The sequence below is a fragment of the Periplaneta americana genome, chromosome 5 (genome assembly GCF_040183065.1).
Source record: "Periplaneta americana isolate PAMFEO1 chromosome 5, P.americana_PAMFEO1_priV1, whole genome shotgun sequence".
NCBI lineage: Eukaryota > Metazoa > Arthropoda > Insecta > Blattodea > Blattidae > Periplaneta > Periplaneta americana.
In genome coordinates, this window is record NC_091121.1 from 740,838 (window position 1) to 755,189 (window position 14,352).

A 14,352-nucleotide genomic window follows, 5' to 3' on the forward strand; every position below is an offset into this window, starting at 1 on the left:
GTTGGTCAATTATAATCCAGCACAGTAATAAAATAATAACAATAAATACAGTAATATACCTAATAATTTGAGGAAAATTCGTTCCCGCACCGGGAATCGAACCCGGGACCTCTCAGATGAGCGCTCTTTCCAACTGAGCTATGCCGGAACACGATTCAAGGTGCCGGCCGAACTCTCCTCACTGTATCGTCAATGGCGAGGCCTCATATATATATATATATATATATATATATATATATATATAAATACAGTAATACAAATAAAACAGTATGAATAATACAATAAAAAAAACAATGATATAGTACATCATTAACATGGTTACAATGCAAACTACATCTTCCTGTATCCAAAGTGTTCAAATTCTTATCTTCTTCTTCCATTCTTCTCTTGCCTCCCAATTCCCTTCTTCTTCCAAGCCTCTCTCCTTCATTCCACTTCTTATATCGTCCAACCAGGTTTTCCTTGGTCTTCCCCTCTTTCTTCTTCCTGGCGGAATCCATTCCAAAATCTGTCTGGGCAATTTTGTTTCTGGCATTCTACGTACGTGGCCATACCATTCTAATTGCTCTTAGCTAACTAAATCTAACAATGCACTATTAACTCCCATTTCTTGTCTAATGGTTGTGTTTCGAATGTTTTCCAATTTAGAATGTCTAGTGGAACGTCTAAAACAATTCATTCAGTGGAGAGGAGTTTCAATCTCAGATTCGTGTTTAAATGCCACGTTTCCGCCCCATATGTTATAGCACTCCTTATTATAGATTTATAGATTCGGAGTTTTGTTTCAATTGTTATTGTCTTATCCCACCAAACCCCATTTAACATAGCTACTGCCGATCTGCCTTTCTGAATTCTATATTTTATGTCACTTTCTTGATATAGTACATAAAGCAATAAAATATACGTGCTTAACTACTCGTAATGTAAATAACAAGTATGAATATAATATGGGATTATTTATGAACATAATAATGCCTTATGTTTACAAGATAAGTAATACAATTGAGCACTTAAAATATGCCACTACTATACATTAAAAGGATCGAAATCACCACACTGCATATTATCATTTCTCTTGCACCTAAAGACCGGAGAAAGAGATTTAGAATTTCTAGTACAGAAAATTTTGTTTAGACGGCCATGAAGTCGTGATCTTATAAGCTTTGAAACTTGATATATTTATCTAATGTAAATTTGTGCTATCGCAGAAAAAGAATATTGAATGTTGCAACTCGTATCAAAAAGACAATCTTTACGCACTGGTGTCATATAGCCTATAACTATTGTTCATCACTATTCCAGATGGCGTTGATAGTTCCATACCTTCGGGATCACTAAAACTCAACGTTTCTAAATACTGTAAATGTGTATTTTTACGTACTGCTTATGTAACCGTCCTTGAAAAAAAAAACAACGTATGCAACTACTCTCAGTCCACTGCTGTGAAGTAACGGTTAGCATGACTGACCGTGAAACGAGCGCCTCCGGGTTCAAATTCTACTTGGAACAAGTTACTTAGTTGTGATTTCACTGAACTCATTAAGAACAAATACTGGGTAATTTTCGGCAATGGACCCTGGACTCACTTCGATGGCATTATTATCTTCATCTCATTCAGACGCTAGATAACCTTAGCAGTTGATAAAGCGTCGTAAAATAACCAATTTAAAAACTACTCTCATCATACGGTTATTAATGCACTCTTACGAACTTTACGATGCCAGCCTACTTGGTACTATAGTCGCGTCGCTGTTATTTTAGGCGTGACTCCTCCTCTTTGCTTACGCCTTAGGAAGTGAAGTCTCTATAAAGTCTAGGTAGGTAGTATCGTTCGCCATTTTTGTTCTTTAGTTGCCGAGCTACCATACGAGGAATCTATTTACCACACCGTTAAACATTATCATGTCGTAGCTCCTATGATAATAAATCAAACGCACTGTAATTCAGCAAATAATTGAGCGGCAAATAACGTCTTCGTGTGCTTTCTGCGAACGTCAATGAAAGAGCCAAAATGGCGAGCGGTTATACTAAACATTTATCGAGCCGTAGGAAATGTATTACGTAATCAGCAGCGAATCACAAGACGCACACGTTTAAATGTAGCCGGCCTGCAACGTGATTGGCTGCAGGAAATAAAAGAGACGGGACTATCGTGTCCTAATAGCTATCATTATATGATCGTTGCGTAATATACTATTCACATATTATTCATTCCAGTGTACGTCGTCCAATTTTTAACCCGCTATGTGCCATTCCATATGAAATCGATCAGTAAAAAACCTCGCATTTTTTATACTCTAATTTTTTTCCTACTTATACAAGGTGCTGAGGGGAGTGCATTTTCAAAAATATACTATCGAAAGTTAAACGGTTTTCGTATTATTGAGCTACAAATTTAGCGTATTTTATAAAAACAAGTCTCTTTCAGCGCTCAGAACTTTGGAACCATTTACTGTAGAACATTGAACGAGAGCTTATTTTGAAGCTGATATTTGGTAGGTTATGTTAAGAAGTAATCCTTATTTTTATTGTATACAGAGAGACAGATAATCTGATTTTACTTGGTTTTAAGCTTTTTGGCCATTTGTAAAAATGTAAAAAAAAAAAATATTGAGAAAAAACCTTGCATTATTAAGAGGGATTCGGCATTGTTTGCTTAATGGTACGGCAATAAGTTTCGAGGGTATTAAATAGATTATTTTCACACGCCTAGACTTGAACGGTGCAGTACCGCACGCACTGGCCGAGAGCTGAAAATAAGCGAGCGTTGGGCGTCATTTTACTCCTGTGTTTATGAAAACCTGTGATAAAGCTAGCACAGCCATGCGCTGCTAGACGAAACATCACGTGTTTGTCTCCTGGCCTTGCTTGTCTCGGCTAGCTCCCGTCTCACAGTCAGGTTGTTAGTTCACGCGCGTATTATTTATTTTCTTTATTTGATACTTTCAATACTTTCTTATCAACATACCATCAGTAAAAAATATGTGTTTATTTGTACTTTCAATGCGGAATGTAACTGTATATTTTTTAAATATTTTTTTCCTAGCCAAAGGCGTCTTAATGAGGAAAAATATAAATTTCTCCATTTCCATAAAAAGTAAGAAAATCTGTGTATATGTCAATATAAACTTTAATTTCTCAGCATCAAAATAAACCACGAATTTGATCATTGGGTGAAAGGGTTTCGGAGCTACAACAGTTTAAAGTTGCTAATTATATGAAAATACGATAAATTTAAATATTTTTAATTTAAACACTATGAAGTTCTGATGCCTCAAACTTTGCACAAAGCATTGTATGACAGTTCTCTACGTATAAAAAAAGTTTCACTGTATTTAGAAATTGTGAGGTCAATTTTCTCTATATTTCGGTCGATTTGAGATGGAATAGCTCACATACAGATATATTCGAACGTCGAGGGCAACCAATACAAATAAATTGTTCATCTTCATTCACCGTCTGCTTGCAATTTCAATCAAATTAATGACACACACATACAGCTGGATGTACTGCCTCATCCCATCTCACCCCCTCCTAGCAAACGTGTGGCATTCTTTCCCTCCCCTCACCCCCTGAGTACAATGCGTAGATGGGGATGTTTCTGCGGTGATATAACCCTCTCACTGCATCAATCTCCTTCATGGAGAGAAATGCTACATCCACCTGTAGCAATTACAAACCCCATGGATATGGGGGATGGAACGCAATGCACTAACAAGCAACGGTCGTAGCTGTTTAGCAACACTGGTGAACCGAGATTACAACATTGACAGTGCATTGTTGTTCGTACAGGGGACCGCATCACCCAAGTAGGACAGGCCCGTTAATGCTCGCACCTTACTAGGGGTTGGCAGAGAAAACGACATTAATTAGGGGGTTGGTGGACATGCGGGTAACGTAACATTAGTGTACGTTACACCCCGAGCATAAGATAAGATGATGTGCGTTGTGTTAACAAGTACCAGTTTGCATTCCAGACCACTACAACAAGGGTGTACTACACTGTAAATAAAGCCTCGATCACACTTTCAAGTAACCTGAATTGAAGTTGCAGTTGAAACTTACTGAAGTTGTTTTGTTTTCAAGAAGGATAAAATGGCGTCGATGGAAGTTGTGCAAATAGGAATTTTCGTAGTGCAAGCCTCCGTGCCAGAGAACTGATAATAGTACATTATGCAACGAGCCTATAACGGTAGTAGGCCTAATTAAGACGTATGTTTATGAAACGAGCGCAAGCGTGTTTCATAATTTTCATACCAGCGTCTTAATTACCATTATAGGCAAGTTTCATACGACTTTTTATACTCGACCATATTTCTAACTTGAAATTATTCATAAGTATCCATGTTATTCTTATCTGAGGAGCGGAACTGACCTTGTGCAATACCTCATAAATTGTGAGATGTGCGCAGACGCGAAAGTATTGATTTTTCCGAGAAACAAATGACGACATTTACCTTGACATAATCTAGAGAGTAAAATAAACATTAATCTTGATATAACCTTGAAATTGAATTAGACATTGAAAAACGAGATGACAAATTGAATTTATTTGAATATTATTTACAATTAACGCTAATTATTATAGTAACAGAACTGACTTTATTTCAAATATAGGTGATTTATTGTACAATTGGTGAAATGAATTTGCGGGAATGTGCTTTGTGAAAGGCTGGAAGATGACGTGAATTGGTGTTAATTTGTGTGTTGTTTCTTTCGACTAAGTTTAATATTGTATTTGAGATTTCAATTTTATTTTGGATCAATTCTTCAACATAACCTTCTGCGACAGTATTGGATTTCCAGACTCCGTGACGTTTCAGTGTTGTGATGTCGCGTCTACTAAAATTGTCGCAGAACTCCTGCGAAAACAGTGGCCGGTGTATATCCGAGAATAATCGATACTTGCGCTTTCATATTGCTACAATGGTATTTTCTGATAGGTGGAACACCTGAACTTTAATGAATAGGTGTACTTTAATGAGGTCCATTACAGGGCTGCTACCAGGTGTATAATTACTATATTTCGGCATGGTCGAGCATAAAGATATTGAAGAAATGGAAGAAGCGTTGTTCAGTACTGATTAGAAATTGGATTAGTAAGAGAAATACATGACCATTGAACATTACAAATACAATAATTCAAGCAAAGATTTAATAATTCGTAATATAAATGTAGACTAATAAATAGACAGTGGATGCGGGATGACTTATCGTTGAATGTAGGTGCACATTTACTATATGTTACATTTTTTCATTCAGACCATTGGCTCAACAGGTTTTAAACGTAAACAGACTACGTCAACATGATACTGTATTTCCCTACAGTCAGAAGGAAAAGAAAAATAACGTACTGTAGTACATAATTTGCAAGGTTCAGTCCTCGTCATCATTGATGCAATTACCAGCCTTGCAGTAAACGACGATATATTCTCGTAAGTTGCCGAAGCTGAATCGTCTTCTCCTATCCCTTAAACAGTTTTTATATCGAGAGAATTTCTGAAGAAAACCTCTAAAATGGGGATCACTCAATTTCTTTAGAGGAATATTTGCACTGAGCATCATGTTCCACTTGTCGTTAGACCCGCACAAATAAATGATGATGATGATGATGATGATGATGATGATGATGATGTAGATGGTTCCTCAGATTTCATTTCAACGCATTTCCTAGGCGATGTACTGTTGCAATGTTTCTCTATAGCCTGAGTTGTTCTGGTTTTTATTTCAATTTTACATACATTACACACGATATTGTCTTCGTTAATACATAAAATGTCACTCTCATACTTCCTAATTGCATTTCGTATCTCTGAGCGAATTTAACGTTTTGCCATTATGAATGGATCAGCAAAATAATAATTAATAATAATTTATTTATATAATCTGGCAGAGCTAAGGCCAGTAGGCCTTCTCTTCCGCACAGGCAGACTCTAATTCTAATTGCATACAATTACTTACATAGTTATTACATTAATATCTAGACAAAACAACATGAAAGTAGATAATGAAAGTTGGATAAGTAATGTTAGTGTGACAATAATAAACATTGGTAAGAAATAGTATTATAATAATAATAATAATAATAATAATAATAATAATAATAATAATAATGAAATAATTTCGATATTTATCTCTAATATATATAACCATTAAACATTGAGAAACCTGAAACAGCTATTATTGTTGACAATAATTGTTAGAAAAATATTTCATTAGTCTATTCTTAACTTGGTTTGACGTCTGACAGTCCCTGACATTACTCGGTAGGGAATTCCAAAGCCGAGGAACAGCCATAGTGAAAGAAGATGAATATGAGGATGTTCGGTGGGAGGGAATGGATAATATTGAGGAGTGTTGTGATCGTGTGTCTAGGTTATGATGGGGGGATAAATTTTGAAAACGAGACGCAAGATAGACAGGAGTGGAGAAATGCAATATGTGAAAGAGATGGCAAAGACAGTGGATTTTCCTACGATCTTCTAGACGGAGCCAGGACAACATTTCGAGAGATGGTGTTAAGTGATATTGCAGACGAAACGGACGCACATATTATGAACACGTTGTAGTCTCTGCGCCGAAGTAACGCTTAGGTCAGTAAGGAGAATATCACATTAATCGAAGTGGAGCATCACGATTGTTTACACTAACATTTTTTTCATGGAAAAGGGTAGAAAATTCTTCAATCGCCTAAACGAGTGGATTAATGAGAATTCTTTTTTGCAGGTTTCTGCAACTTGAATGTTCCATTTTAAACTTTTATCCATATAAATACCTAGATTCTTTACTGATTCACTGAACGGAATTTCGGTGCCATATATTTTAATCGTAGACAAATATGGTATGGTAATAATAATAATAATAATAATAATAATAATAATAATAATAAGAAGAAGAAGAAGAAGAAGAAGAAGAAGAAGAAGAAGAATTTATTTAACCTGGCAGAGTTAAGGCCATACGGCCTTCTCTAACACTCAAGCAGAAGTAAAACTGAGTTACAAAAAACACTACAAATTTACAAAGTACACTACAATTTTACACACAAAACTGAATAAAATAATAATAATGTAATGTAAACAACAAGTAAGTAGAAATCAGACGTAATATGTAACATACATAAAGAAAGGAAAAAGCATAATCAAATGTGAACAGAAGGTCAAAATAAATGAGAGAAAGTATAAAAAATAAGACAATTATTGATAATAATAATACTGTATTAGTGAATACTCTGTATTTAAGTACATTACATATATTGAGGACATAAAACGAGACTAATTTCATGAATTTTTGTTTCGTAGATAAACAAAAATGACAATATTTTTAAAACTAGTATTAAGATATTGACTACATTTATGTATTACATGATAGTAAATAGACAGGCTATGGTCTGTGTAAATTAATATGCAGAAATTAACCTATTAATGGACATGTTAACTCGTTCGAAACTGGCAGAAATATCGCAATTCGGAGGTCAGGTACTTTAATCCAAAACGTAAACTCGTCCGCTTAGATAACTGGCGATTGATCTGACCTCCAGCTAAAGGTGAACTTGTCCGACAACTTGTAAACACAGCAAAAGCTATTCATAAAATAACCTTCCTGGTGGCAGGATAAACTGTAACAAAGGGTTGTGTATGACGTGAAGTATGGCAGACGGTGTGGTAACTAGCTGCAGAAATATTGTAGCCCCTACGGCAATTGTGAACTGTACAAGGAAAACGGTATATGTGCCAAAATGACAACTTGTGGGAAAACACAAAAAACTGTACTTATACTTGCAATTAATATTTAATTTTTTTCAACATGAAGTGTCTCAACATCCAATTAAGTTCCCTGCAAACATATTGAGCTTTGAAACAACCCATTACTAACAATATTATGTAGTGTAACTGACTCCCACATTATCAAAATCTGACAACAATATAAGTGCCATGTATAATTTCCTTGAAAACGGTTCAAACAGTAGAGTGATTTGTGAATATTAAAAGATAGAACACTAGCAATTTTATTTTTAAGCATGAGAAACTGTTTGTTTTTCTTACTGGCACTGGTCCTTATAAAAACCATGGCACTTAGTGTCCATGAAATCTAGCATTGCCAGAATGTCTTTCTCCTTCTCTGAGTTCTTCTCCAGATTTGTAATAGACTGCAGTGTTCGTCCTCTTCTTAGAACCTGACATGTCTTCCACTGTTCAGAATCACTCAAGTTTTTCCTGGTAAGGACCAATGTTGGATGATCACAAGCTACTCGAATCCATGATACTTGAGTAATGCGCAATGTTAACGTATTTAGAGCCCTATCAGCTTCTGAAGCCACATCCAAGAAGTCTTCAGATTTCATTGAAATGACTTTGAATGTTTTTTATAATTCTGGCCGATCTTACAATGTCCTGTATCTCATAAGGAATCTTGGCTTTACAAACCCTCTCCCTTAGCAGTTGTGTATGGCTTCCCTTGCTGCCGTAGTTTCCTATTTTCTACACACTTCTTTGCCTTAGACACTTTTATAGTTAGTGGCCTGTTATTATCCATGATAAATGCTACAAAACCGCTACATTCACTGCAGATCAACACAGCGAGTAACCCTCCACAGAACATACACTAGGTGGCACTTATATCGTTCACCAGGACTATTCTACGGGACTTATATCAAGTAATAATAATAATGAATAATAATCCGTGGCGCTACAGCCCATGAAGGGCCAAGACCTACCAGCTGGCTGCTGGCCTCATGGCCACATGCCGAAGCAGAGGTGGACGATCATCCAACCAGAATGGCGGTATCGTGTGGTTAGCACGATGAGCCTCTCAGCCGTTATAGCTGGTTTGCGTAACCGGATTTCGCTACCTATCGTAGCTCCCCAAGTGCATCACGATGCTGGGTGGGCACCGGTCTCATACACTGGCCAAAATTTCATGAGAAAATTTCTTCCCCCATGAGGACTGGAACCAGCGCGCATTCCGTAACGCGAGTCCTAGGCAGAATGCCTTAGACCACGACGCCACGGCGCGGGACCTTATATCAAGTGTCATCTAGAATGCACTCGTTTGATATTATGGAAGGATGTTTGGCACATATAACCATTACTATGACATTGGCGCTGCGACATATATCACATTCCATGACAAAAACAAAATTTGAAATCTGAGGAACTTATACCGTTTTCCATGTCTGCTATTCAATTGTTAAGAGAGAATTATAATTGAGGCATGCATATGGAAAAGGCTGAAAGTGCCGCAAACAAAAACTTGTAGATATCACATAAAACTGTTTAAAGCTGGAATTTTTTAGTTTCAATTATTGAAAAGAAAGAAGCGTTAATCTTAACTGTAAAATTTAACATAATGTTACCTTCTTTTCGTTTCATTTTCTTTATTTTGTAAGAAGAATGCATGGATAAAGGGAAAAGTTGTTTGTTCATAAACCTGGAGAATGGTGTAAGTACCACCTGGCTACTTATGAAAGGATGAAAGTTCAAATGGAAAACAGTGTTGAATATTTTTATGTCATTTTTTTTTTTTTGGTAACTTGAGAAGAACAAATTGCAGACCCACTATAATACTGCCTGTTAAAAAAAAAAAAAAAAGCAACCCTCATGTCACAAAATAAACCAATAGTAATATTTGCATGCTCTGACATAGGTTACAATAATCATTATGTATATCCTCAGGCACAAAGTGAATTAAATAATGAAATATCTACATTATCAGTTGAAGACCCTATCAAGTTCTTTTTTGACGGGGGTGACGAATGTCCTTCGACAAGGTGCGCTACATCTTTGTACCCGAGTGACTCATTGTCTCTTATTTTCAGATTTTAAGAGAAGTTCCTGGTAGAACTGTCTGTCTTCTACTTTCTTTTCGAGGTAGTTTATCATCACCAGTAGATCTTTGGCCTTTTCGGTGATCATTTTCGAAACAAACTGAATCCTTAGCAAGTTTTGTAAATCAGAAAGTGAGTTAAGATGTTTCCTTTTGTTGAGAACGTCTGTTTTCGTCCACACATTTGTAAGATCTACACTCGTGGATGTTTTAATATCATGAGGGTTCTTATGAGAGATACGGATGTGTAGAATTGCAAATATGCCCTTGAAAGTTTTAGGGCATACCTGTACATTTTTACCCCAGACATTTGATATCATGTATGAAAATATACACTGACGCCTACTCTCTTCTGGATCATCATATTTTCCATGACACCTATGACCCACATTTTGCATGTAAATAATTTACTTGTAGGTTTTCACTAAATTTGTAGAATTCCATAACAGTTCCTTTTGTTCAGGTACAAGATCTTTACATGCAAACTTACATGAACAGTGGCTTGTTATGGCGGTAGTTGTTTACTTGCAGTTTGTTACATAGGGTTTACATTCTCTCTCGCCTGTCGACGAATTTTCAACACAGTCACTTTACTAACAGGATGATCTAGGTTCATTTAGTTAATATAGACAACTGATCTTAGACTCAGAATACAAACACGTTCACGCGAGTCCCAGCGAAGCAAACAGTACACAAAACCCGCATTTGGCACATTCACCGTGATGCTTGGACATTCACTCTTACACATTCATATGTCAAACATCTTCAGATAGAGACAGAAGTTCTAAAAAAGGGCATTCAAAAATCCAGAGGAAACTGGCCAGTGACAAACAAGGAACTTTTACATAAACACTTCAGGAACTTTTTAGTATTTGTAAAATCAGTATATTTTAATGAATTATAAATTTATATTTACTTTTAAATAATAGTATACCTTGAAAATAATATTATAAGAGGCAAATAATACTGTAAATTGAAAATTATAGCATGTATAGCTCGCGCAAGGAACGATTACCGAAAAGCTATGGTGGCGTTGCTGTCTGTTTTGACGTGTGTATGTAGGCACGCTGAGGGGGGAAAGGTGCGGGCCGATGGAAGTACTGTCTCTTCCAAGAAGATGGACAAATGAGGACATCGCTGTGAAAATAAAGAACGTAGCAAGAGAAAGATTCGAAACTAATTAAATGTTTACGAATGAAATAATAATACCGTGCGATACAAGACACGTATTCACATGCAATGGAACAAACTAAAGTCATAATGTAACTATCACAACGCAAGACTGATTCTATCGATGTAATTTCTCTTCCGATTGCACTCTTCAATATCATTCAAGCTATCTCGTGACTTTTCCTGTCTCCCGCTATTCCTTATCGCATTGTTTCACTCGCATTCCTTCCGTCGGTATTCCCTGCTTGCGAGACCTAAAGCATTGTACAGAAAAGCAATGAAGCATGCTGATGAATTTAAAAAATACATACATACATACATACATACATACATACATGCAAATCAAGATTTCAGGTATAACTCCCTGCAAAGTTGATTTGAATAATTTCGAGGGAAAAATTGTTCCGGAGCCGGGTATCGAACCCGGGATCTTTGGTTTAACGTACCAACGCTCTACCACTGAGCTACTCGGGAACTCTAACCGACACCGATCCAATTTTTCCCTCTATATCCACAGACCTCAAAGTGGGCTGACAACCGTCAAGCAACCAACTTCGAGTGCACACTAACTCCGTGTGACTTAAATTGCGGTTTTCTGTAATTGGATCGGTGTCGGTTAGAGTTCCCGAGTAGCTCAGTGGTAGAGCGTTGGTACGTTAAACCAAAGGTCCCGGGTTCGATACCCGGCTCCGGAACAATTTTTCCCTCGAAATTATTCAAATCAACTTTACAGGGAGTTATACCTGAAATCTTGATTTGCATAATACACGTCACTGTTCGTTAACAGAAAACCACAATTTAAGTCACACGGAGTTAGTGTGCACTCGAAGTTGGTTGCTTGACGGTTGTCAGCCCACTTTGAGGTCTGTGGATATAGAGGGAAAAATTGGATCGGTGTCAGTTAGAGTTCCCGAGTAGCTCAGTGGTAGAGCGTTGGTACGTTAAACCAAAGGTCCCGGGTTCGATACCCGGCTCCGGAACAATTTTTCCCTCGAAATTATTCAAATCAACTTTACAGGGAGTTATACCTGAAATCTTGATTTGCATAATACACGTCACTGTTCGTTAACAGAAAACCACAATTTAAGTCACATGGAGTTAGTGTGCACTCGAAGTTGGTTGCTTGACGGTTGTCAGCCCACTTTGAGGTCTGTGGATATAGAGGGAAAAATTGGATCGGTGTCGGTTAGAGTTCCCGAGTAGCTCAGTGGTAGAGCGTTGGTACGTTAAACCAAAGGTCCCGGGTTCGATACCCGGCTCCGGAATAATTTTTCCCTCGAAATTATTCATACATACATACATACATACATACATACATACATACATACATACATACTGTACATACATACATTCATTAGTGTATTAAATAGGACTACCTATAAACATAGCTTACTGTAAGAATGGTATACTATCCTCCTTACGGAAATCCGTTTCTTGGACAGTTACATTCAATAGTATTGGAAGAAGAAATTTGCTGATATGCTGCCTTAGCTCTATTTTTTTAAGATCTCCATCCGGAAATTAATAGTCGTGGCAACACTTTTCTAAATCTAACCCGAATTGTCGGAATTGAATGTAACATGTTGGTCTAGCCCATATTACTTCGCAAGCGTTAAGATGAGAGCAAACTGCAATAACAATCCAAAGAACCCGAGCCAACAACCCCCTCTTTCCAGTCTCATTGTCTTTAGCAATAATAATAATAATTGATCAGTTCAGGACTCTCCAAAGCTGTGATATTACAGTATCCTAAGAATGCATATCGTACACAAATCGTAACTGTGGAATATAAATTAACCCACTGAGTTGTTTAACCAATTACTATTCCATTTGAAAATCATTCTAAAAACCGCCAATTTCCACTCAAAAGCCTCTAAATTTCTGTATAAAAACACCCAGAGTTCCCGCCGACAGCTGGTCGTTCAATTTTACCGCAGCGAGGAATCAAAAAACCGCCAGATTTAGCGGGAAACCGCTAACACTGACAATTCTGAATGAATGTATGGATTTTATTGTTTCGAACGTGTTGTCTGTCATGAAGAGAATGATTTAAAACATTTTAATTCAATACCGCGACCAAAGCCATTGTTTAGCTTGCTAAGGATGGTGAAAGAAAACCAGTAGACCTACTATGTGAGCTGTTAACACAGACATGGGGTCTCTCATACCGGTATTGTGTTGGCAGTGTTGTCGACACAAGAATAAAGCAATGGATGTTAAATAACTTGGGTAGTGTTTTTTACATCCCTTCCCTTAATTTAAAAAGCAGAGATGTAATATACCGCAACATTTTATTTATAAAATTATAAATTTCGTGACAATCACTGCTTGGAAATACATGAAACATATAAAGACGCGTCCATCAAAACTGAATATATACTGTAAAGACTTCGAGACTTCGGACCCGATACAATAAGTTTACTGTGCATGTACTATAGGTTGTTGACTCATTGCAGGTAGCGAAAGGTAGAGAAGTGTTGAGGTAACAAAGTTCCTGTTTAGAGTAGGGTAGGCCTACGGTAGTATGGGGAAACACAAACATAGGTAGATTCTGAAAGTAAATATACATTACACAATGACAATGTCAAAAGAATGTGAAAAGCATTTAGTCTCCTGACATTTATAGCCATTTGTGTTTAATTACACACAGTGTTAATGGTGGAAATAAACATGTAGCAATTTTAATATCTTCATTTATCCTATTGGTCGTCTTTAGGAAGTGCAGTTACAGTACCGAATTGCAATGTACTACAAGATACATTCTCAGTGTCTCAAACGTAAATCTTTTTCGGTTATCTGCCAAAGTTTGTACTGTAGAAAGCTGCGCTCTACGTCGCATGACGTGATAGGAGCAAAATGAAAAAACCTAACATCATTGCAGTCTCTAAGAGACAGTCCTTTATTCTCGGGTGACTCTATGTCCACTAATTTGCTTTTTATGTTACACAATGCTCCATATCCGTTATTGTTACATAAAATTGATTTCCACTTCTGTTTTACACGTTCAGTAACCGGTGTGCTTGGTGTCTCATTAATTCTCTGCGTCATTTCCTCAACTAATTTGAGGACTTCCGGCATCTCTTGCTCTGACTTTTCTAACCGTGTAATAGTTTCAGACACAGTTTGTATGAAAACCAAATTATTCGTCAGAACCTTCAAATACAGAGCTTTAATTATTCTGATTGCAGAACAGTCGTCACTCAATGTGTTGATTATCTGCACAATTGTACGGAGTATCTGGCATAATAAATAGCTGCATTAAGCCATGTACCCCATCTAGTAACAATGGACTCTGGAGGTAGAGGAAGAGTGTGTGCTAGTTTCTTGAATTTCGCACCCCTCTTTGCGTATTTGTTGGCA